We start from the raw sequence: 25,983 nt of genomic DNA, 5'->3' as shown, positions 1-25,983 counted from the left end.
TTGAACGGTAGCAGACAATGCATATTGACATTTTATTGGTTACTATGGTATAATCAGAAGTAGTTATTTGGAGCAAAAAATATGTCCCAGTACTATGTTATGCCAGATAGGTTCAGTCTGGTCAGGGTTTAAGCAACAGATGTATTTTTGTGGGTTACATTTATATTCAGTAAGATCCTTTCTGGTGTGATGGTAAATCCTCTATGTTTTGTGTAGTGTGAAATCATTTATTCAGCCAAGTAGCCAGCCTGGAATGGGGAAAGTGGGTATCTGAAAGAGGAAAACTAAATTCCAACAAAATGTAACCACTAAAATCAATTATTATTTTCTGAGAAAAAAAGATGTGATTTCTGGGGACAAGTCTACCTGAAAGCCATGCCCTCTGACCTTGGGAGTCTTCATTTCTAATGTCAGCTGGATGAGATCTGAAAATACAACATACATGCTCAGAGATGTATTCATTTCTTATTACCGGTACGTGACTTATTTCAGGGTAGGGTTGCCAACCTCCAGGTAGTAACTGGAGATCTCCTGCTATTTCAATGGATCTCCAGCCGATAGAGATCAGTTCACCTGGAGAAAATGGCCACTTTGGCAATTGGACTCTATGGCATTGAAGTCCCTCCCCTCCCCAAACCCCGCCCTCCTCAGGCTCCACCCAAAATAGCTCCTGCCGGTGATGAAGAGGTACCTGGCAACCCTATTTCAGTGCTAAATCTTGACATTTAAAAGATGTCATGAGCTAGGTTTTAGTTCAGATTAAGCCCTGCCCTGGCTGAGACCTTGCCTCTGTTAGTTATATAGAACTGTCATCCAGTGAGATCTATTTTGACTGTGAACAATGAAACATAAGTTTCTCCTTGCGATAATAATATGCTGAGTTCCTTTGAAAATCTGCCCCTATAAAACGATGTATGTTTTGTGTAATGCAGAATCGCTTAGTAAAGGTAGCCAACCTGGAACTGGGGAGGGGGGACAGGGGGACAAGCTGAACACTAATCAAAGGCTTGTGTAACTGGAAGATTGTTTTGCCAACATTGCAGGAGCAAATCAAAGTAAAATGCTGAAAAAGCAGCGGTTGCTGATTATTTACAAGTACAATGTATAGCTGATGCATAATACAAGAATTGGCTTTAACCAGTGGATTAGGTAGGAGGAGAACGCCTTTGTGCTCTGGTAGGAGGCCGTTTGCTCAAAGACATTGAAGCTTTTGACTTTAAATGCTTGAAGGAGGCGATTTAGCTATGAATTGATGTTTAGCTGCATTCTTTTCAGCCAGAAATTGTCCCTCCTGTCCATGGGGGCCTGTTTGGGGGTGAGTGCTTGGGTACTTGTTATGCACCTGTTTGTGGCCTTTCTTCTGCCCCATAAACCCTCCAACGACAGATCTGACACATTAACCCGGCAGTAAAACAACTAGGGCTGCCAACCTCCAGGGAGTCGCTGAAGATCTCCTGCTATTCCAACTGATCTCCAGCCGATAGAGATCGGTTCACCTGGAGAAAATGGCCGCTTTGCCAATGGGACTCGATGGCATCGAAGCCCCTCCCCTCTCCAAACTCCGCCTTCCTCAGGCTCTGCCCCCAAAACCTCCCGCTGATGGCGAAGAAAGACCCGGCAACCCAAAAAACAACAGAGTTCAACAGGGCTTAACTCTTGGGTGCATGAGCGGAAGACCGCCACCTTCATTTTGCAACAATCCAGAAGCCTCCCGTGTACTTCCGCCAGCCTTTCAGAACCTAATCACAGGCAACTTAAATCTTTCTGACAATGGCCACATTAGTAATTGCAGAATAATAAACATGACACGAAATGTAGATTAATAGAACATCCAGTGTAACTCCTATTTGAGGGGATAGCCCTCTGGAATTTTAAGCATAATGGGCCTGTGTTTATTCCTCGAGCAACTGCATAATGCGCCTGATTTACAGGAGTTTAACTGAAGTGTTAATCTGACAGTGACGGAGAGCTTCTCACTGGCGGAATCACTTACACTGTCATATTAGTAGCCTCCTCTATTAAAGCAGTGTGGTCGATAATTGGAACGCTTTTATGTCTAGTGGTTCTGACAAGGCACTCTTTAGGCCGCAGATGGGCGGTCTGGCCTGCTGCACAGCTGAACAGCGGCAAATAATTTAAACGGAGAAAGTATTGTTCCCGTCGCCTTGCCGAGCAAGGGCAGTTCAAGGGAAAAAAAGCGAGCCCGTGCTCAGGCGACCTGCTGGTGCGCAGTAAAATAAGATGGACATGATACTGGGCCGGGAGTACAATTAAATCTATTTTGCCCCAACGTGTTGGTGGACAGATGAGTTTCCACTCGGCAGCGCTTTATGATCTTTAAGGTAGACTGAGCTAATAGATTGGTGTGTGGAGCACACTGAAGTTCCTGAGGATGAGAAAGCAAGCCGCAGTGCATTTGAACTACAGGTTTCTCATATGCTCCGCGTCATGCTGAGTTTTTATAGCTCCTGGCTTTCAAAAAGCTTGTTTCAAAGAGGTTTGCGCTAGACTGGGCATGCAGTTTTGCTCTGCAGATATTGTCGCTACCGATTTAGTGGAATGCAATTAGGAAGCCTAAATTAAGTGGTAATGGAGAACCAGCTCTTGAAACTGGGGTTTCCACGGCAACCGCTGCTTACAATACAGCCCTTCAGTTAGTTTTCCCACTTTATCTGCAAAATGCACAATTGAGCTTTAAAACAGCTTTGTGCTGAAAAGCGCACTGTAAACAACTGTTTGCGGGGAGAGTTTTACACTGCCTTTTACACACAACAAACTATCAAATACAAATCTCCTTCTCGGCACTAATACATTTAAAAAATAATAATAATCCGTGCAACGTGGAGGACTAAACGACTCGGAAATATCTCTCTCGTTTTTTTTCTGGCTTTATATTTAACATTGAAAAAGTTGAGTACTTCTAGTCGTCCGCTTCGTATTTTGAAGTGTTGCGGTTTTCCTTTAATTTTAAGGGGGAAAGTTCAGCAGCGGCTTTATCTAGAAGTGGCCTTTGACCCCTTCTGTGCCAATGTTGGTTTCTGCCATTTGTAGCTGTATGCAGTTGTATGGGTTTTTTTGCTCTGATCTAAAGCCATTATGAGACAAAAAGCATAATAAAATTGCATTCTTAATACTCTTTCTCGGGCATCGCCTTCCACCCCCACTGCTTCCACCTCCCTCGGTGTCTTATATCCTGCAGAAAATGTTTTTATGACTAAAATGTCCCAATTTCCCCCATCCAGATTTGTCAGAGAGCTCTTGCCTCAGCAGTAATATCTGAATCCGATTCTGTTTCCTTTCAATGAAAGAGGCAGGGAGTTTGACCTTCACAGTATGAGTTTGCTTTCAGCAATGGTGGTCAGAGCCAAGGGAAACCTTATCCACTCAAAACAATCCACCCAGGGCTGACCTGGTGCAAACTGGGAGGGGCCAGTTTGCTGAAAAGTTCAAACTTCTTCCAGCCCAAGGGATCCTCAATAGGCAATTCTGTTGCAAGACCAGCCTAATAAAACAGACACAGTCAGAGGATATGGAAAGTAGCCAACTCCCAGAACAAAGCCCTACAAATGATGAATGTATGCCAATAATTCATCCTTGATACATGTGTAAAATGGTTTTGGAAAAACACAATCCTACCACGTATAGACAATTCAAGAAACGGAAATGAATGAATAGGTATATTTGCAATGCATTTTATTCATGTTAAGATTTATCTATTATGCCAAGTGCAATAACAGTAGCTTGAAAGCCCCCCCCCCCATCATTTCTCTCTCTGTGTGTGTGTGTGTGAGAGAGAGAGAGAGAGAGAGAAGCACATCAATTATTCCTCTTTGAAACAACTGTCTAGGAGACCGAAAAAGAGGCTGCTCAGTTGCTCTCTTGTTTCCTACACAAAACCTGTTGATTTGGTCCTCTCTCAATTTTTTTTTTTAATTCCAAGTTCCTGGAAGAAATGCAGAATGCTGGAGTGTTTGGGACTTTCACGGGGCGTCTTGTTTCAACCCTGACTGCCTGTATTTTATCGAAGCACTAATGGACACATTGAAATTATTTTCTTCTGACACCGGCGTGTGTTGTGATGTGCATGCATTCAATTGCACTTGACAAATCTTCAGGGCAAAGAAAATGGTCTGGTGTAAGGAAATATCTCCAGGTCTTCCAAAAATGGCATTTTTTCAGACCAAACATGTGTTCAGTTGATTTGCTTTCTCCAGAGATTGTGCTTGAATTCAGACCAGTGATAAGTAGAGAAGCAGCGTGGAACTGAGGGCCATGTAGGGTCAGTGGTACTTCCAATGGTATTTCCTGTGCTGCAGGGGTCTCTGCCTAACTGTACAAATAGCTCCACATGGCATTCTGAGAGTGTGCCAGAGAATGTTATGATCGCATGCCAAGTGTAGTTGTCAGGTTCCACTTCGGTGCTATGTGAGTATATATGAATGCTCACATGCGTGGGTCTATAGCAAACATACAGATTGAGTAAATACCATAATCCAAACAGGGTTATTACTGTCTGATTGGCATTTTGCAAGTAGGGCTGGGATTTTTTTTTTTTTTTATCAGAAGCACTACTGAACAGTTCCTTTCTTTAATGGAGCTGATGGGTTTTTTAATTTGTTTTCCTTTCTATAGAAGGATTTGCATTTTCCTACCTTCCAACAGCCCTGACCTGGATGGCCCAGGCTAGCCTGATCTCGTCAGATCTCAGAAGCTAAGCAGGGTCAGCCCTGGTTAGTATTTGGATGGGAGACCACCGAGGAACACCAGGGTTGCTGTGCAGAGGAAGGCACTGGCAAACCACCTCTGTTAGTCTCTTGCCATGAAAACCCCAAAAGGAGTCGCCATAAGTCGGCTGCGACTTGACGGTACTTTACACACACACACAACTTCCAACATCTGGGCCCTTTAGCATTCGATCGCCTCATGTGAGATCTGACCAACCAATTGTCGTTTCCCACCACCATGGACAAGCTGTGTGGGGAGAACAGTCTTGGCTTCTGGAAAGAGGTAGCAGGATTCCTGCTTCCAACAGCCAAGACAAACACCTCTTGTGACTGGTCTCAACTTCTGCCTGGGAGATGAAGACAAGGACTGCTTGCCTCTCTCTGCCAGGGAAAGGCAAGGTGTTGCTTGTCTTGGCCCCTGGAAGCAGGCAGCACCAGTCCTAAGGTGCCAGGACAGGCAGCCACAGGTGAGGGCAGACCAAACCCTCATTCACTCATGTACTGTAATAGTCATTCCTCTGTTTCAGGCAGTATCACAGGGAAGTACTTTACTACAGTGCAACTGTGAGAACAAATTCTTGGAGCGGTGGATTCAGATCTGGAGAACCAGGTTTGATTCCCCACTCTTCCACATGAGTGGCGGAGGCTAAGCTGGCGAACTGGATTGGTTTCCCCACTCCTGCACATGAAGCCAGCTGGGTGATCATGTGCAAATCACACTCTCTCACATGCTGTGCTGGCTTGGGGTAATCTACTTATTTGAAGGGGTTAAGGCAGCTTTAGTGCAGCTTCGATACTATTGATGTTTCATTCAAAATATAATTTTTTATCCTCAGTTTCTCAAATGAAAAAGTGGATAGGGTGAACCAAAGAGGAATTTCTCTAACCTATTTCCAGCCCAGCAACAAATAATTGAAAAATCCATCTACCTTTCTGCAGAACTGTTGATCACAGAATGATTAATAGGGTCATCCAGGCTGTGGTTGTTAACCTCCAGGTGGTGGCTGGAGTTCTCCTGCTATTACAACTGATCTCCAGCCGATAGAGATCAGTTCACCTGGAAAAAATGGCTGCTTTGGCAAGTGGACTCTATGGCATTGAAGTCCCTCCCCTCTCCAAACCCTGCCCTCCTCAGGATCCACCCCCAAAATCTCCAGGTATTTCCCAACACGGAGCCAGCAACCTTAATCCAGGCCCAGTAACCAGAATAACCAATGGGGAAGTATAGTTTATAAACAGGAAGTAAGATGGCTTCCAGAAACTAATCCAAATTCTGTACAAAAGATACAGCATATTAGTATAGCAGTATCATCTGTATATCTGATGTTTTTAATTGTTTAAAAGCTGAACTGTAAAAATCAAATCAAATTAAAACAGATTATAGTTTTATCAGGGAGTTGAATAAAAGCCATGCCGGATTGTGTCAGGTAGGACTCCAAGTCATAGTACGGAAGACCAGGTGCTCCCCCAAAATAATTCCCAATAACTTTTTTTCTCCCCAGCTACCATTTTATTTTCAGTACATTAAGGTTGTATGGCATGAACTATTATTCTATGAAGTTTATATTTTGTGTGAAAAGGAAAATCTTCATTTCCATAATAATGGTCTTTGCCACTCCTTTGTTTTATTATACTAGTATTTTCTACAGTTATCCCTGAATTTTTTTAAAATTAAAATCCTTAAACCAATTGAAATGTTTTAAGCTTTCAAATTTTCTGGCAATACAAGGGGCGGTGGAAAGTGCGGTCAAGTCTCATCCGACTTATGGCGACCCCATAGGGTTTTCAAGACAAGAGATGAACACATGTTATTTGCCATTGCCTGCCTCTATGTCACGACCCTGGACTTCCGTAGTGGTCTCCCATTCAAGTACTAACCAGGGCTGATTGCTACATTTCTGTTCAGCTCTGTGAAAAAGCCTAGCACATCGAACAAAACACAGGCAATAAAACTGTGTTCAGGCATGCACAATTTGTGATCCACCACAAGGCAGCCTATCAGCCGTGGCAGCCAGGGTCTGATAACCTCCAGGTTTCACTCCAAGCCTAGGATTATAAACATGAGCAAGGGGAGGTCAGGCGCAAGGTGGCCTAACTGGGCTGGGACAATTGCACTTTGTTTAGGTCTGTTGCTTTCAGTGACCTTCTGCTTGTGAAAAGATACTGTCAGGTGTATCTGGGTGACATCTCCATGATACAAGGTAGGGCTGTCAATTCGGTTCGGTCCGAACTGAAAATCAACCGAATTTCTCCTGATTCGGTGATTTTCTGTTCGGACGGATTCGAACTCAAAACTGGCGGGCAACCGGGGGGGCCGAATTCAGCGAGTTCGGGAGTTCGCGAATAAATTCGGCAAATTCGGCCCCCCTTCAGGGGAGCCCGCTGAAAGGCGCGGGCTGCCCTTTAAACTCATCTGAGCCTCCCAGCTGGGAGGCGCAGATGAGTTTAAATGACAGCCCGCGCCTCTCCAGCGGAGCCCGCTGAAGGGGGGGCGGGCTGTCATTTAAACTCATCTGAGCCTCCCGGCCGGGAGGCACAGATGAGTTTAAAGGGCAGCCCGCCCCCCTTCACCGGGAGGCGCAGATGAGTTTAAATGACAGCCCGCCCCCCTTCAGCGGGCTCCGCTGGAGAGGCGCGGGCTGTCATTTAAACTCATCTGTGCCTCCCGGCCGGGAGGCGCAGATGAGTTTAAAGGGCAGCCTGCCCCCCTTCAGCGGGCTCCGCTGGAGAGGCGCGGGCTGCCCTTTAAACTGACCTGCGCCTCCCAGCTGGGAGGCTCAGATCAGTTTAAAGGGCAGCCCGAGCCTCTCCAGCGGATCCCGCTGAAGGGGGGCGGGCTGCCCTTTAAACTGATCTGCGCCTCCCAGCTGGGAGGCTCAGATCAGTTTAAAGGGCCCCCGCGCGCCTTCAGGGAATCCCTCTGAAGGCGCGCTGGGGCCGAATTTCCCCCCGAACTCCGGATCCCCCCGAATTACCGGGGATCCGAAGCGGGGGAGTTCGGACTTCGGCACGTACCGAACCCACAAGGGTCAAATTCGGCCGAATCCGAACTGTACCGAAAAATTTTTTTTTGACAGCCCTAATACAAGGTAAAGGATCCTCGGGTTGATTTGGAATCACAGTCCCATATAAATTTGCAAACCATGTTTCAAGGTTTGCAGAATTCATGTGTTTTTTGGGATTCAAATGTATGTTAGATCCCTCAAACGACTCAGTTCCATGTAGATCTCCTTTCATGTTTGAGGAAATTAGACACTGACCCTCAATAGGGACCCTCAATGCTTACAGGGAAATACCTCACCCTCTCTTAACTTCAAACCTTCACTGCTGCTGAGGCAGACATGGCTGCTAGCCACCCAGTGGCGTAGTGTGGGTTGTCAGCACCCGGGGCAAGGCAAGTAATTTGCGCCCCCTAACCCGTGGATTTTAGCACTCGAGTCTCTTCCACTAGATTAGTTAAAGAAACCCTTACCCCCTAAGCACATGTATTGTTTGTTATGAAAATACTGATGTAATTAAAGTAAAATGCATCTAAATACAAGTTTATTTTCAAACACTTCTCAGAAGAGTATCCTGGTGTCCGCAGCTTCCGCCAGGGCTGTAATGTGTTTCCAAGGAGAGGGCCTGTGGGGGGGGCCACTGGTCCCCTGCAGAGCATGTTGTGCTAACTGGGGCCTGGGAGGCCTGGGTTCAAATCTTAGCTTTGCTGGGGGGCGCAGAAGGGAGGGCAGCTTGATTTCTGGGGCTTGGGGAGGGGGTGTTGCTGCAGGTCGTGCTCCAGGGGCTGGCTTGGAAGGAAAGGCCGGCGGCAGAAGCCGAAGGGCCGGCCTTGCGCCGAAAGGGCGCGTTCCCGCGGGAGCGGGGCTGCTGTGCCGCGCAGGGGCCGGGCCGGCTCCTCTCCCTGTGCCGCGCAGGTGCTTGGCGAGGGGGCCGGGCCGGGCCTCGCCTCCCTGCGCCACGTCTGCTGGCCCCGCAGCAAGAGCAAGAGCCGTCTGGACGCCGCGCAAGTGAGCGGGCCGGGGGGCTGGGGGGTGCGCGTGCCCCCGGGCTGGCGCGGAGGCGCGGGGCCGGCCTGCCTGCCTGCCTCCCTGCCAGCAAGCGGCCAGGCCGGCTGCGGCGCCATGAAGGGTGGCTTGGCGGACGCTCGGCTCAGCGGGGCAGGGGTCGAATCCCGGCTGCGTCGTGCACGCGTGTTGGGTGGTCTCGGCCAAGCGCGTGCATTCTCTGCCTGGCTCACCTCACCCGGTGGGGGTGAGGATAACATGCCGCAGAGGGGAACGACGTGAGCCGTCTTGGGTCCCCACTGGAGAGGAAAGGGATGGCGGGTCGGGTGAAGCGCCCTTTTGCCGGAGGGGAGGCTTCCCCTTGAGACCCTGGCGGGCGAGGCGAGGCTGGAGCGGACTCTGGAGAAGAGCGGCTGCTGGGGACGGGGGGGTCTGCCCCCCCTCCCCCAGCCATGGAGACCCGGCCCCTCGGGGCAGAGAGCTGCGAGTGCGAGCGCGCCCCCCCAGATGTTGCGCCCGGTGCGGCCGGCCCCCCTCTGCACCCCCCACGCTACGCCACTGTAGCCACCACCATTATTGCCTACAGCCCAGCAGGGTTTCTTCCCCCGCCAGCACCTCTGCAGTTCCAAGGGCCACCATGGATCTCTGCCACTTCCCCATCACCGCACACACTACCAACAGTCCCAGCATGCCTCTTGGCCTCAATGGTGGGCCCACTGCAGCTTCTTCTCTCCCCCCATCACCACTGCCATCCCAGGGGCCACCGCAGTTCCCAGAAAACCCCACCACCACCAACAGGCCCACCACAGCTTCTCCCCCCATCGCCACTGCCTTCACCAGGACCACCACAGGTCCTGGCCAACCCCCCATACCACCACCACCACCATTGGCAACAATGGAGCTGGGTCCAGCATACCTCCCAGTCTTGCTGTCAGGCTCACTGCAGAGTCTCCTCCCATCGCCACTGCTGCTATTGGGGCCACCATGACTCCTGATGACCACTACCCCACCATTGCCAACAGTGCACCTGGGCCTGTCACACCTCCCAGCCTTGCTGCCAGGCCTGTCACAGCTTCTTCTCCCCTCCCATCACTGTTGCCGTCCCTCAGGCCGCCGCAGCTCCTGACCACCACTCCCCACCATCGCCAATGGCAGCAGGAGGAGAAGGTATGTGCTCATGTGCAGACAATGCTTTAGTTGGGGAAATTTAAACCCCCAAATGTATTTTTAACATTTTCAGATTTTTCTGCCAATCTGAGAGGTCCCCCAAGTGTGCAGAAATATCTGTTTTCTTTCTGTGTGGCCCTAATCCTTGGATTTAGATATCCGCAGATGGAACCACGTTTCAATATTAGAATATAAGATGAGAGGAATGGTAAGGACCAATGTTGATCTCCAACCTGATTCTGGTTTATTCCCTAGTTATGACTTTAATGGTCTTGTGTTCCAGTATGAATCACCCAAAAGACACAAAGGTAGTGAATTTAAAATAGTATGGCTTTTAAAAAACTTAGAAGTTGTGGTCCAACTCTGGCCCAACTATAATTTTTCAAGTTTTTGAAGAAACATCTGTTAGAAGCAACATCTTTGTGTTTTATGATATGCATATACATAATATCTATCAAGTACCTGAGAGCAACAGAAAGATACACTATCAGGTCTCCATATATTTACATACAAGAGTAATCTAGCAGCACAGTCTTATGATGAGTGGTACCCTTCAAAGTCTGTTGAATTCCACTGAACTCCTTCTAAACCCCCTGAATTCAATGGACTAAGAAGGGTGTATCTCTGTTTAAGATTACTCTGTAAATTGTCCACATTTGTGCCCACATAAAACGTCACATAAGAAAAACGTTTCTCATGGATTTAAAATACTGAGAACGTTACATGTATTGAATCTCCACAGCACTCAGAGCCCTGTCAGACTTTTCATAGTAGTGTGAGACTTCAGTAGCCATTTTGGGGGGGCTTTCCTAATTGTCTTGGAACATTTAATTCTATATTCAATTTTCAAAGTTAGCCGGCTATGTCTTTAAGTTAAGTGGGTAAATTAGTCTTTCTAATGAGTGTTATTCATCCCATTTTCATTTTTGTGTAGTGTGAGCAAGAGTCTAATGTGAGATTATTTAACATAAATAAATAGTATTGGAAAGGTTAATACGAATTTAAGTACCGTATGGCATTAACTTTTCATAAAGAGGGGATATATATGTTTTAAAAGAAGCAGCTCTCAGTTTCCACTGTACCTGGTCTTTTTTTCCTCCAGGTGTGTATAATTTTTTTTAAAAAAAATAAGAATAATAAATGTCTCTAAAAAGCAATGTGTTATTACTGCAATTAGCTGCCCCCCTTTTATGAGGTTCCATGCATCAGATTACATCTAATTGCTTCCAAACAATTTGCTGGTGGGTTGCTTATGAAAAGTAAACAAATACAGTTTAACAAGCATCAAACAGCCATTTTAGTATACTTTTGCCCTTGCTGAGACCTTGCTGGGTTTTCTTTTCCTGGGGTAATCTTTACCAAAAAAAACACAAACCCCTGAAATCATTAGGAATTTCTTCTTAAATCCAGCAATCTCTGCATACTACTAAAGATCAATGCTTCATAAGCAGGCCGGGGTTCTGCAATAAATTCTAGCTTTTATAGACTTTTCCTGGACCTGGTAGCTGCTAATGCCATAGAAATTGATTATTTGTGGTGTTTTTATCACTGCTTAAAATATCTAATTGCTTTTTCTCCACAGACTCGGATTGCACTTGCTTGAAGCTTGACAATTAATGAAGGGAGGAAGCCCCCACTGGACAAATCTTATGCCTCTAGAGACAATATTCTGATGGCAACAACAGGCCTAATCGGAATGAATAGAGTCCAAATTTATTTTGCCAAAATTGATAGATTCATTGAAAACAATACGACAGCTTTCTTTAAGGGCACTGATCTATACCTAGGAACTGCTCTAGGTTTGGAGGTCTGCAGGCAAGATTTCTGCTACTATTCCTCTCTCTAAGATTACCACCACCTTCCTCCATCTGCCCTCCTTATATGCAAGTACACATGAACACCCGCTTCTACCTGCCTATATATCTGGGTTTGCTTCTGGCAGGGCTAAAAAGAGCCACAGAGAGTAACTAGTACATCTAGGGTTGCCAGGTCCCTCTTTGCCACTGGCAGGAGGTTTTTGGGGCAGAGCCTAAGGTGGGTGAAGTTTGGGGAGGGGAGGGACTTCAATGCCATACAGTCCAATTGCCAAAGTGGCCATTTTCTCCAGGTGACCGAATCTCTATCCACTGGAGATCAGTTGTAATAGCAGGAGATCTTCAGGCACCACCTGGAGGTTGGCAACCCTAAGTACATCTTCAGTCAAGTTGGAAATCACATAGGGAGGAGTGAAGCACAGGATGTGGAATATTGTCCTGGGAGTTACAGAAGTCTCTAGGGTGATTTCCCATATTCTGCTCGGGAAAAGTACATGGAGGGACTGAAGCACATAATTCTGCTGCCTTTCGTGTATGACCCCCTCATCAGGTAATGAAAAATGAGCAATCTCACAAAAGCTTCTGGGCAACCTCTCGTTTCCTGGTGGGAATGGATGGGCAAATATTTCTGCTTGGTTTGTGAGCCCTCTACATAACCACAGACCTTGGCCCTGCCGTGCTGATTCTGGATGCTGGCTCTGCCCATACTCCAACTGGAACATAGGCATGCCAGAAACTTCGAGAACAAGAGTCTCAATAATTAATCAGTGTCCAAAAAGGACAAATCCCTGGAACTTCCATAGATAAGCAGAGGAGGTAACTCTGTGGCAGTGGAAACTTTTTATGTCCTTTCATGACAAGTTGCACCTTTCAAGAAATGTTCTCTGAAGCATGAACAATGTATCTTGAAAGAAGCCTGCTGAACTGGTGGTGGGATCACCTTTGGTAGTTGCCAGGTTCCCAATATGTACTTCAAGAGCTAGATTCCCAGTGGGGATGTGGGGGGTGTAGACAGTACATGCAGAACTGGGATAAGATAATCAAAAAGCAACCAAGGATCTACCCTGAACAGAACCAGAGAAACCATCTAAAAAATAGGAAACAAGTTCAACAGATAACAAAGAGAGCTTTGACTCTCGAAAGCTTATACCCCAAAAATCTTGTTGGTATCTAAGGTGCTACTGGACTCAAATCTAGCTGTTCTACTAGATTTGCCCACTGAACGAGATAAACAGGCACTGGTAGCAAGACCAGATCAGCAAGGAGAGAGAGAGAGAGAGAAAGAGAGAGAGAGAACCAGAGAAGAAAGTAAGAGCAATCCAGAGTAGGAAGAAGGGATTCAATGATCTACAACTGAGAATTCCTCAGCTATCCCTAAGCTAAGACAGTTCACTGATGCAACAGCTAAAAGTCACCCTGCTCTTGGGGGTTATTGCTATGATACATTGAGAAGGAAACTACTTATGGGACTTCTGCGTCTATTGCTAATAGTTGGTACCCTTATCCATTATTTACATGCCATGCACTCAATGAGTGTAATCTTTTAAATTACCTTGAATTATTATGTGTATTTATATTTGTTAATAAATTAATGGGTCCATCCATAATCTAATTGTTTCTTGTATGATCTGTGTTTATTTTTGCTGTAGCATTCATGTGAAGTACCTATATTATGCTAGTGTCACTAATTTTAGATGGATTTTTTAAAGAAAAAACCTACTCAATTATGAAAATAGCTTCCTGATCCCATTAAGCACAGATAAAAAGATTAAGTGGCATTTTTTGCTTTTTACTTGTGACAATACACATTAGGCATACCTATGATGAACTAATTGCTTTGGTTGGATTTTTGTTTTCTGTGCTGAGCAAGCTTGTTAACTGTGAATATGAAAAGATGTAGTAAGTAGCAACAACTGATAATAAAAGCAGCAAAGCTCTTTGCAGGTCCATGCAGCCGTGTAGATGATGATCCGGAGCTCCACATGTGCAAGGGATCTCACATAAAGAGGTCCATAAACATGGCCAGAGTCATATGCATATTTTACACATAAGGGGGAAAGGTGTTTGTTTGATCTATTTTATCAGACACTCACATTCTGAATGTTGTCCCAAAGAACAAGGAGTAGAGTGGAAGTCACAGGCTGTCTCAGGACCTCACAAGTAGGGTTGCCAGGTCCCTCTTCACCACTTTGGGGCAGAGGCTGAGAAAAGCGAGGTTTGGGGAGGGACTTCAATGCCATAGAGTCCAGTTGCCAAAGCAGCCATTATCACCAGGGGAACTGATCTAGGGTTGCCAGGTCCCTCTTCGCCGCTGGTGGGAGGTCTTTGGGGCAGAGCCTAAGAAGAGCGAGGTTTGGGGAGGGGAGGGAATTCAATGCCATAGAGTCCATTTGCCAAAGCGGCCATTTTCTCCAGGTGAATTGATCTCTGTCGGCTGGAGATCAGTTGTAATAGCAGGATATCTCCAGCTAGTACCTAGAGGTTGGCAACCCTACTCACAAGGCTGAAGATCCCCAACAGGTTGCCCAAGCTTAGTGGACAAACAAGGTTGAGACTGTCTAAAGGTTGGTGGACAAGCAAGGTTGTACCTGTCTAATCTTGCACCCTTGACCTTCAGGACAGTGGCTCACAGAATAAAAATAGAATCTAGTGAGTCATCTTTAATAGTTATTAATGCAGTTGTCATCAATAAATACTACATGCTAAACTCTATCGTGCATTTATTATGTCAATGTCCCATGTACTTAACTATGCTAGCCTATCTGCTGACATCATGGGGGTGGCAGGAGGTTTTGCCCTCCTATAGGCACCTGGTTGGCCACTGTGTGAACAGTGATCAGGAGTGAAGCAAAAGCAAGGCTGGAGGCAGTTGGTGAGGCAAGCAAGCAAGCAAGAAGAGAATGCCGGCACCACTGAGCTATGAAGAAGAAAAAGAGTTGTTTTTTATATGCCGACTTCCTCTACCTTTTAAGGAGAATCAAACCGGTTTACAATCTCCTTCCCCTCCTCTCTCCCCAACAGACACCTTGTGAGGTAGGTGGGGCTAAGAGAGTTCAGAGTGCTGTGACTAGCCAAGGTAACCCAGATTAGAGTTCACCAGTTTGAGTTTGCCGCTCATGTGGAGGTAGGGTTGCGAGCTCTGAGTTGGGAAATACCTGAAGATTTTGGGGGTGAAGTCTGAGGAGGGGGGTTTGTAGGGGAGAGCGACTTCAATGCTATAGAGTCCAATTGTCAAAGCGGCCATTTTCTCCAGTGAGACTGATTTCTATCGCCTGGAGATCAGTTGTAATAGAGGGGGGAATCTCCAGCCACCACCTGGAGGTTTGGCAAACAAACAGCATAATAGGCTAATAAACAAACTAGTAGTAACGATGAGAATAATAGTATAATACAAATCCAACTATTCAAACCTACAAAATATACAATCGTGTAACAACCAGGTATAAACCTATAAATCCACTATAGGGAAACAACCTGAGTCCAACACGATGCTATAGGATTTCAGAGCTTGTCCAGCGTTGTTCACAATCTTGCCAGGATACAATCAAGTTGTCATATAGAAGGTGGTAGCATTTCCACTCATCAAAACATAGGCAGAGGAAAGTTCATAAACCCATCAAATCAAAGACAGGGATCCGGTATTCATCCTGTTTTGAAATGCCTCTTCATCGGGGTTCAACACTGACTGCATAATAGCTAGTTCTGTGTTGAATGGAACAGCAATGTTCTCTTACAGGCATTCATCAAGGCAGCACTGGAAACCAGGAGTGGCTAGGTCAGTATTACTCTGCTGCATTACTCAATAATACCCAGTATTGCCTGGGCCAGTGATCTGCTGACTCATCAGAAGCTGTATGCCTTCAAGGCACTGACCCAGCCATCTCCTGTTTCCATCATCACCTTTTGATGTCTGGCCCTTCGATCATTTCTCAGGGGTGGCAGCCTCTTCATCCCTGGCAAATTGCAATGACTGTCTCTGGCCTTGCTTTGTGCAGAAAAGGTAAGGTTGCCAACTCCAACTTGGGAAATTGCTGGAGATTGAGGGGGGCAATGCCTGGGGAGAACAGAGTTTGATAAGGGGAGGGAACGAAACAGAGATGTAATGCCAGAGAGTCTAACCTCTGAAGCTGCCACTTCCTCCAGGAAAACAGTTGTAATAGCGAGAGATCTCTAGCCACCACCTGGAAGTTGGCAACCCTAGAAGGGGAGGGAGTGTGATTTCAAGGAGAAAATAAGCCTGCAGTGTAGGGGGGGTGAGGAAGTCGCCTTGCTGTACTGGAACTCTGCTCACGCTGTTTAGGATCCAAGCCTAGGTCTGCTGAAACCCAGGCAGAGCTGCCACCTGTCATGCATTTTACTTGCCCATTGAGGGTTGCCAACCTCCTGCTGATACAATTGGTCTCCAGCTGATAGAGATCAGTTCATCTGAAGAAAAAGGCCGCTTTGGCAATTGGATTCTATGGCATTGAAGTCCCTCCCCAAACCCCGCCCTCCTCAGGCTCTGCCCCTAAAACCTCCCACCGGTGGTGCAGAGGGACCTGGCAACACTAGTACCCCCCTTTTTTGGTGTTTATTTTGAGGGGTAAATCAGAGATACTTGGACTGGGTTAAGAAAGAGTTATTTTTTCTTCCTGTTGGTCTTATAATTTGATCTACTAGGCTCCATCATGAGACCAGTCTACCCTTCTCATCTTTCTTTTTAAAGCTCAGGTTAGCAACAGAGAGTGCATGATACTCCAAGGAGCCAAGTTCTCAAGTAGGACTGGAACCATTAGGTAAGATACCAGTTGTTGTCCTTCACCTCCAGCATGGTGTAGTGGTCAAGAGCAGTGGTTTGGAGCGGTGGACTCTGATCTGGAGAACCAGGTTTGATTCCTCGCTCCTCCACATAAGTGGCGGACGCTAATCTGGTGAACTGGGTTGGTTTCCCCGCTCCTACACACAAAGCCAGCTGGGTCACCTTGGGCTAGTCACAGCTCTCTTCGAGCTCTCTCAGCCCCACCTATCTCACAGGGTGTCTGTTGTGGGGAGGGGAAGGGAAGGTGATTGTAAGCCGGTTTGAGTCTCCCTTAAGTGGTAGAGGAAGTCGGGATATAAAAACCAACTCTTCATCTTCTTCTTCCTCCTCCTCCTCCAAATCTGTAAGTCAGTAATGTGCCATTTAAATCTTTCCATATGAATCGGTTATCTGATCCTTCATTTGCCTGAACCAAAACTTCCATTATGGCTGATGCCAAACCAATCCTGCTTGGAACCCTTCAGTCTTAATCTGGGTTTTGTGGATTGCAGTACCTTGTCGCTTTCTTTGTAGGTGTACGAGGAGGGATATTTAAAGAAATATGCATTTGTGCACACAAGTCATACATCTACATCCCTTTCGCTTTAAAGGGGGCTATGCACGTGCCATCAGATGGGATGAAACGTGCGCATGCAACAAGGTATACATCTACATCCGTTTCGTTTTAAAAGGGAACTGTGCACATGCCGTCAGACGGATAAAACGATGGAGGTTAAAGAAAGAAGGAAAGAAAAGACCAGCCTCTTCTGTGCGAAGTGCAAGATCAGAAACGCTCGCGAGTGGGCAATGGCTGCTAAATAATTAATCAATAGGCAGCCGAGTGGCAGTTTGAAATGTAAATGTGATGGATGAAAGGCGTGATGCTTGTCATCAAGCCGAAAATGATGTGACTGGAATGGAGAACCTGCCGTACCTGCTGACTGGCAAAAGCTCGGACACAAAGATGAAACAAAGCCATCAGATAGCAGCCCCAGAAAACCCCTAATACCTGTCTTTGACCCACGGTTTGCTTTCATGTCCCTGTCCCAAAGGAGATGTTTTTAAAAAATGATGAAGAGAGATCTTGGGGTAGAGAAAAAGAGATAACATCATCTAAAGAAACGTTACCTGACAAGGCTGCAGGCTACATACTTAAGAGTACCCTCCGTTTCTTTATGTTCTCCTTTCTTTTTTTCCCCTTCCCCTCCTTTTTTTAAAGAAAACACTGCATCTTTCTCTCTCTCTCTCTTCTTTTCTTTCCAAAATCTCTAGAGTCGCTCCTGCAAATGGTTCTGTGACTCAGAAACTGACAACAGCGACTTGCAAAGGAACAAAGGAGGAGGATGACAATCCAGAGTGTGAGCAGGTGAGTGAGGCACCTTTTACTTATCAAACTCTGCTATCGGCGATGCTCTTTTTTATTCAGCAAGCTAGAAACAGAGCTGAACTAACTAGGCATTGATCCAAATTCTGTACTGCGGAGATGTGACAAAGGAACGGTTCTTTCCAAACTCACTCGCTCGGGAGACAGTTCCATATAAGTCTGGGCTGGGTTGGGGCCGTGGGCAACCATACCCAAATCAAGACTGAGAGGGTGTGTTCCCAAGCTCTGTAGCTCTGAAGTACCATACTTGGGCTGGATGCTGAAGTGCAGCATCTACATGTTATTGCTCCATGGAGGCAATAATAACACCAGTATTTACATGAAACCAATCCAAGTGTCACACTGTCTGCCCTTTGAAAGGGCCAGGGTTGCACACCTCCATTGTGCCTGAAGAGGGTACTGGCAACTGAGCTCCCACAATTCTAGGCATCTCATTAAACTATGGTCGTTTATGCATGGGTACTTTCACTCACGTTCGCCCCTGGTCTGTCTCAGTTGTTCCTTGGAGTTATGCATAAGTTTTCCGTCCATTATAGATGACCTCGCTGCCAGCCCTCACAAATCCCAGGACTTCCCGTTCCTCTGTTAAGCCAATTCTACTATGTCCTCTGAGCTCAGCTCGAGTGAAATCCCCATGCATAAGGCAAAGCGCAGGACACGGACACTTGGGGAAGTGACATTTCTCTCACAGACAGCACTACAGCCAATTACAAAGCAGTGTGTCAAGGGGCGGACATTAAGATGATTCCTGCTTCCTTGGACTTCTTTCTGAGCAGAAGAAAGGATTTTAGAAATGAGGCTTGGGTCAGTCCCCCCCCCCCATTCCTTTTAGAGAGCTCTGGTTTTTAAAATGCTTTTTTATGAGGCAATTGGGTTTCTGGGAGAGGCTTTACTCTCGCAGTAGGCACTGCAGCCAGTTACAAAGCAGCATTTCAAGGGGTGGGGCCTCAAAGGTTGTTGATTTGAGCTTGGAGACTGCTGGTGCATAGATTCCCAACAGGAAAGTGTGGGTCCAGCGAGCAACGAACTTCAGGTAAAACTCCCATGTATAAATGACCTATGACTCTATCTCACATATCACTCCAGAGAGTGCAAGGCAACACACATAATTTCCCTCCTTTCCATTTTGTCCTCGCAACAACCCACATGAGATTAGTTAGGACAAGAGAGAATCACCCAATGAACTTCATAGCTAAGTGAAGATTTGACCCTGGGTCTCCCCATTCACTAACCACACTAGTCTCCTCGTCCTCTGTGAATTTAATAAGAAACTGACAAATGGTTATTAACATTTCGTTATTTTCCCCTATATTCCATATACTTGAACGGTCTTGTTCCAGTTCACATCTGCTCTTAGACAAAGCTACGCTCCTAGCAATGACCTTTTAGAGTGACTGCTCTCCCCCACCATGCAGCAGTTCCCTGCTCAAGATAAACCCATTCTAGAATATCTAACGGAAAAGAGGGAGAGAGGGGTATTTAGTGGCAGAGACAGGGTTCAACAAGGATTCTTGTCCATTTGTGTTAACATAAGAACATAAGAAAGGCCCTGCTGGATCAGACCAAGGCCCATCAAGTCCAGCTGTCTGTTCACACAGTGGCCAACCAGGTGCCTCTAGGAAGCCACAAACAAGACGACTGCAGCAGCACCATCCTGCCTGTGTTCCACCACACCCAATGAACTTCAATTGCCCCCTCCCAAAAGCAATGCATTTTAAATACAATTTAATTCTCTCTTCTTCTTTTTGTACCTTATAATGACCACAGCAATGTTAGCAACACAGAACAATGTGTTTGGGTTTTGGTTTTTTTTTTTTTTTTTAAGAAAAGGGATTTGTGCTTCTGGTGTGCACAGGGGCTGATTATAATGATTCTCCATGTAGCTCTCTTTGGGCAATGGAGTGTACACACAGCAGTTTTCTGTGCTCTTTCCTGGCCTCTGCCCCCTGCAGCTATTGTTCCTTCACTATATGTAGCAGTTGCTGATTTTTAAAGCCCTCTGTAAAAGCCCTGTGATGGCATGGGCACATGAAACAGCGACTACAAGAGGTTGAGAAAAGAAAAAAGAATGCCAACGTGTACAGGACCTTCATAAATGTGCCCCTTCCCATCCACACGTGTGGAAACATACTTCGAGTACAACCATTTCTGAAAGGTCCTATCAAGCCAGGGTTTTTGAAAGATCTGAGCAAAGCAGGGTCGAATTTGGACACTAGAAGGATGATGGCATGCAGATGCTCCGAAGTAACCTCACTGCCATTTTGATGCCAAACCTCTGTGTGGAAACCGCCAGATTCACTTTATTTTCTCTGATGCAAGTTCTCGGGGCAGCTCTATGTAAAACATTTTTCTAAGGGATAAAACTGTGGGTTGTTTTGAACTAGCCCTGCAGATGCCCTGTCACTCACTGTAGAGAACCAATGAGCTAGACAAAAGTTTCTGAGGAGGGGAGCTCACAAAACGGGAACCCTCCATTTCTCAGTGATCACTCTGCCCCTATCAAGCAGAGCATGTTGCAATCAGAAACTCCATTTTTGTACACCAACAAAAAGTGCTCACAGTAGGGCCTGGACAGGGGCAGGCGAATGTGCTGCCTGGGATTTACTTTGAAGCTTGCATCGGATCCGGGCGTACTCCATTTAACCGTAGTTCCACTCATTTCAACAAGACCTGAAATTTTCCTCAGAAACACTCTAACATAAGAACATACGAAAAGCCATGCTGGATGAGAGCAAGGCCCATCAAGTCCAGCTGTCTGTTCACACACAGTGGCCAACCAGATGCCTCTAGGAAGCCCACAAGCAAGACGATTGCAGCAGCAGCATCCTGCCTGTGTTCCACAGCACCTAATATAATAGGCATGCTCCTCTGATACTAAAGGGAATATGTATAACTAAAATTACTAAACTGAGGCTGTCGTATTTTGGTCACATTATGAGAAGACAAGAGTCACTAGAAAAGACAGTCATGCTAGGAAAAGTTGAGGGCAGCAGGAAAAGAGGAAGACCCAACAAGAGATGGATTGACTCAATAAAGAAAGCCACAGCCCTCAATTTGCAGGATCTGAGCAAGGCTGTCAAAGATAGGACATTTTGGAGGACATTGATTCATAGGGTCGCCATGAGTCGGAAGCGACTTGACGGCACTTAACACACACATGTGCATGATGACTAGTATCCATTTTTACAAGTAGCCATGAGTAGCTCTATCCTCCGTGAACATGACCCTGTGTTCTGGTATTATGAGAGCGGAAGAAAAGCTTCTGGGAGTGCATTGGCCATTTGTCCATTTTTTGCTTCTCTTGATCTGATGTTTCAAGGCATAGCAAGAAGCCTAGGGATGATCAGCCGCAAAAAGTAATTAGTTTTACCCATTACTGACGTCATATGTCACATTGTATTTCAGGTATTTGTGTCAATACTCTTTTATATGCTCTACAAATCCAAAGCATGATCTCCTGCTACAAAATGAATAGCTCTGATTGTAGAAACTGGAGTTTTTTAAAAGGCACACAGGCAGACAGATGTGACTTTCCATTTCATATAATGTCAAAGTAAGACCTCTTTGCCCTTTTATTGCAATCCATGCAATTTGGAAGTTTTTTTAAAAAATCCACTGATTATATAATTATATTTTTTCACCATTAAAAGTATAATCACTTCTGTGTTTTGACATTTACTTCCTCTCACCAAAATACATGATAAGAAAGAAAAGTCAAAACCTTTCATGTGTTTGATGTACAGGTTACTCCCATATATTTCAGTGGGGGTGGGGAATAAAAGAGCAACCTGGTAAAAAAGAATGTAACATGAACACATATTTGCAAGAAAACATGTTTTCAAACCCCATGAGCCTTTCCAGCCCTATAGTCAAAATAATTTCTCCTCAGTAGTATTAAATGTGCACAATGGAAAGCCACTGTCAGCCAATGTCTCCAGGAACTGAGTTGAGTATGGTATGCCGGAGTTTAGTTTCGTGCTTGACTTTGAACTTGTCCAAGTAACTTGAGCTATGCCTTAGTTTAAGTAATGATCATCTACTCTACACATGAACTAAATGCATTTTACACTTGCCAGTGAACTGGAATTACATTTTTCTGCAGGAGGGATTCAGTCATGGGTGATAACATAGTGAAACAGCAGAGCATTTGATTCAGGATTCACTTGGAAAGTGAGGTGACCGCTGGAACTGTCTTTTTTTTCTTTTTTGTTTTTATTAAAATGCAACAATATGTAGCTGGATACATCTGTGCATATCCTGTGCATGTTCAAATTGATGAAGAAGGGCCATGACACAGAGGAAAACCCAGTTCACCAAGTATACACTCTATAAGGAGTTGCAACCAGTCATGACTTCCTGCCAAGGGTGAACACATGAACACATGAAGCTGTCTTATACTGAATCAGACTCTTGGTACATCCAAGTCAGTATTGTCTACTCAGACCGGCAGCGGCTCTCCAGGGTCTCAGGCAGAGGTCTTTCACATCACCTACTAGCCTAGTCCCTTGAACTGGAGATACCAGGGATTGAACATGGGACCTTCTGCATGCCAAGCAGATGATCTACCACTGAGCCACAGCCCCTCCCCTTAGTGCCAGCATAATATGTGTGTTAATAAGCATATGGTTGGTATAGGACAAGAATGGTGACCACAGAGATGTATTAGTGTATTTGTTATTCATGTGTCCAGATGGTTTTATTAGCTTGAAATATGAGGAGATCCTTTTTAATGTTAGTTATATACCGGGACTGATTTTAACCTATTGTCATTTTATGATGGAACACAGTTTTTTTTTCTTTTAAGGCGCCTTTACAAATGCATCTGCCAATATGGTTATTATGCCAATAAAGGTTCATGTATGTATGAATAAGCATATGGTTGTTGCATTCACTTTTCATGGTTTTTAACCTGCAAAAATAATGTGGAATATGAATTTGCTTTTCTACTTTATACCCAGGTATGTTCTCTAATTTTTGTAAACCCTCTTGGAAGTCTTGGTCCTGACTTTGTCCTGAGCATTCATTTTATATTCCTGTTTTTAATGCCATAACTAGTAGGAGCGCAAGCAGGTTCAGAAAGTAAACAGGAAAAAAATGACGCTAGGCAAAAAAAGAGCTTTCAGGAAGTGATCCAAGAGAGAAGGTGCATGATATCATAGGGCAATAGAGAGCTTGATATATGTAGAGAAGGAAGACATTCATAGCATAGGACTTTGTGGAATCTCTGTTTTATCTGTGCACGAGTCAAAAGGTGCTTGGTTTTCTCTCTACAAAGATTAAAACTAGGATTGGAAGCTTGAACAGTGCAATTCTAAGAGCACTTTCCTGAGAGTAAGCCCCACTGAATAGACTTGGGAGGGGGGATTCTGAGTAAACTTGCTTAATGTTGCTCTCAGTTGTTTAATTGATAGATTAATCAACCAGCAGTTCATCACTAGGAGCGACCAGTAATTGATAAGGGCACATTTAATTGACAAGGGCACATTAAAGGCACATTTTAATTAGTTATTTTGGTTGTGGCATGCTGCTTTGATCACAATTTAAGAAGAAAATATTACTATGTATAGTTGTATTGTAATAGTTACTATCTGATTATTAATAACCAATTAGTGCTCCCAATCCCTTTGTTTTTTAATATATAATTCAGAAGATCCATAAATTAATAATCAATATACAATTTTAATACAGCAAGTTTTAAATTGAGGTTGGATGCATGCATTTATTACTATATTAAAGCTTGGACAAGGACACACTGTTTTTAAGTGTTTTTCCCCCCTTCTTTTTCCCTTTTATTTTCTGTACCCCATTATATAAAAATAAAATTATGGGAAAAAGAAGAAGAAAATGTTTTAAAAATGCCCTTCCCTGTAACAATGAGATAAAAATAAAGAATAAATAGTGAATATTTATTATTTATCAATTTTAAACATTCTGTTCTTTTCCTCAAATAAGTTGGTTCTCAGGGTGACTTAACAACGAAAACTAAATTGTAACACAATAAACTCATATCTGAAGGAAAAAACCACAAAAATCAGAAAAAAACTTAAAATTATCTTAAAAGCATTTTTTAAAATGGCAATATAACAAGCACTGCATTAGATAGGTCACAGAAACCAGAAACAAACAGTCCCGTTTCAGGCAGAAGGGGCAGTAAAATCATTAAATCAATCTCCAGCTGGTTTTCATATGCCAAGAAGGGCAAGCTCGTCAGTATCTTGAAGTAGCACCTACAGAGAAAAGGAGGATTCATAATATGAACTTTGGGATGTAATGTGAAAATGTATTTGTTTAATAGTTGATCTGTTAAAAGGTAGGGAACTAATGAGCTAAAAAAATGGTTAATTGCCCATTTAAACCACATATAGACTAACAGATGTTCAATGCCATTCTAAGCAGAATTACCTAAATCCACTGAAATCAGTGGGAAAAGCATAACCAATAAGTCCACTGCAGTCAATGGTGCTGATCAAATGGACAAAAATCTCTGGTTTTTGGCTTTAAAAAAGTAAAAATGTTTGTGGCACAATCTGAAAGGGAGCAATGTAGGGTTGCCAGGTCCCTCCGGCGGGAGATTTTTGGGGCGGAGCCTGATGGGGGCAAGGTTTGGGGAGGGGAGGGACTTCAATGGCGTAGAGTCCAATTGCCAAAGCGGCCATTTTTCTCCAGGTGAACTGATCGCTATCGGCTAGAGATCAGTTGTATTAGCAGAAGATCTCCTGCTACTACCTGGCAGCTCTGATGGATACGCAGGACCTCTAAAGAGCCTATGGAGTTTTACTGCCGTAGGTTCCATTGTTTTCTTTGATCAGACAATGTCCCTATGAAATAAGGAAGCTCCATATGTGTAGATCATGATCACAGAACAAAACTTGTGCACATCCAGAGTTCTATATATGCACTGGAGTCCTTATAGTAAACTATGTGTAATTTAAAGAAGAGGGGAGGCAGTTGACTTCATTGTTGCATAGTCTTATTTTTAAATATGGTCCACCAGTGAATTTCATATAGTTAAGTATTTATACTCTGTTCATTTAACAGTTCATAGAATCATAGAGTTGGAAGGGACCACCAGGGTCATCTAGTCCAACCCCCTGCACAATGCAGAAAATTCCAAACTACCTCCCCCCCCCACACCCCCAGTGACCCATACTCCATGCCCAGAAGATGGCCAAGGTGCCTTCCCTCTCATGATCTGCCTAAGGTCATAGAATCAGCATTGCGGACAGATGGCCATCTAGCCTCTTCTTAAAAACCTCCAGGGAAGGAGAGCTTACAAAGCATAACAAAGTTGTGCTGAACACGCAGTCTTGCTTTAGACCACAGTACCTTGCAGGATCAGACCAATGTCCACATATGCCAGCATTATTTACAAGAATGTCAGAAGCAAGCAGACTGTGGGAGGTTTTCTGGAGGCTGACTGGCAGTCCACTGGTTGACCAAAATCAATTTTCTGCCAACACTTTGTTTAGAAGCAGAGAAATACCCAAAGCTGTTGCAGAATTTCAAACTTAAATTTCAGTTCGGTTGGCTGAAGTGATCATCAGACATGTTTAAGCATTCATGTTTCTGCCTGGAGTGGGGACAAACTCATGTGGGGTGGGGGAAGGACAACACAGACACACCATACTGGGAAGAATCAGACAGAACCTTATTGATAACAGGTTCCTCAAGTCTTGGCCCAGCACAGCCTGGGGACAGTAGGTGTGGTTGACAGCCCAACTCCTGCCAGTACTTTCCCCAACCCGTCTGTTGGGGTAACTGAGAGAAGAGGGCTAGTACGAAGGCTAGAAGCAGTGGAAAATGCTATTCCCACCCATCACCATCCTCCTCGAGGTATAGTCAATAGGTCAGCCCTGAGGTTTGCTGTTGTGCACCCTTCCCCCCACAAAAAAAAGCCTTAAAGGAACCCCCCTTTTGGTCATGCAAGGCACCCACCCTGCACAAACAGCACTGTGTTCCCCATCCAATGTCTAAATACGTGTGTGTTAAGTGCCGTCAAGTCGCTTCCGACTCATGGTGCGCTCACAGTCAATTTTGATGGTTACGGTATGCTTTTTTTAACAGTACAAACAAGCATACACAGTAAATATCTTCTTGGGGAAGGTGAAAGCCC

This window comes from Euleptes europaea, chromosome 16, assembly GCF_029931775.1.
Source record: "Euleptes europaea isolate rEulEur1 chromosome 16, rEulEur1.hap1, whole genome shotgun sequence".
NCBI lineage: Eukaryota > Metazoa > Chordata > Lepidosauria > Squamata > Sphaerodactylidae > Euleptes > Euleptes europaea.
This window is presented reverse-complemented; position numbering follows the sequence as displayed.